Raw genomic sequence first — 1,063 nt, forward strand, 5'->3', positions numbered from 1 at the left:
GACAACTTTATATTCAAATAAAATTTTTCATTATAATTTATATCATAATATTATTAAATTTAATGATTTCACATTATATCTATTAATTCAATAATCGTTTATATTATTCAAAAAAATTAGATTTTAACATAAACTTTGAAATATTATTCTTGTAACATTGAATAAACTACATTCTGGTGAAAAGTATCTTCAGTAATTTAATGTAACGATTGAAGAATTATGAGAAACAAATTTAAATATTATACATGATAATAATTCATTAAAAATAACAGCTGTTATTGAAAGTGAAAATAAAAAGACACAAAACGGAAATAATTATCGGTGATCGATAAAAGTAGAAATCTAGTTTTTTATTTCGATTCATTTTATACGTTGAAGAAAGATGTCGCCATAGAATAAACCACGTCATTGACTTGACCATGTAAGATTTTGCCTCCATGCGCTACTAATGGAGGTTACGAGTTTTTATATGTAGGATACCTAACTACTGTCCAAGGTAGTGTTTTTTTCTAAACATATATTTGTAAAGTAGAAATAGAAAATTTTTCTTAGTTAATAAATATTTGAAATATGGAGTTAATATTACTACGCAATTTTTTGGGTTTTCGTAAATCCGTCCGTCCGTCCGTCGTACTTTATCCTGGGAGGAGTAGTAGGGGAAGTGAGGAGAAATGGGATACCAGGAAAGAAAAAGAAGCAGGAAAAGTAGGAAATAAGGGCTAATGAGGGGAGGGAAGTAAGGTGAATAAGGGAAAGGGTTAATAGATGAGAGAAAGAAAAATTAGGGTATTGAAAATCAAAATTAAGTGGGGAATGTAAGGACAAATTAAGTGAAAGGGAGTAGATGTAATGATGGGAAGAGAGGAAGGAAAGTGAGGGGAAAGGTAGTAAGTTATTTAAAGTGACTAAGGGGAGGGAGGGTGAGTATAGAAAAGTGCGTGAACGAAATCAGAGGAGAGGGAAGTGAGGGAAGTGATATTAGAGTGGAGAAGTAGAAAGAGGAAATGATGGAAAAGATAGGAAGTCAGGAAAACGGAGGGGAGTGACGGAGGGAATCTATGGG

The sequence above is a fragment of the Belonocnema kinseyi genome, chromosome 6, assembly GCF_010883055.1.
Source record: "Belonocnema kinseyi isolate 2016_QV_RU_SX_M_011 chromosome 6, B_treatae_v1, whole genome shotgun sequence".
Lineage (NCBI taxonomy): Eukaryota > Metazoa > Arthropoda > Insecta > Hymenoptera > Cynipidae > Belonocnema > Belonocnema kinseyi.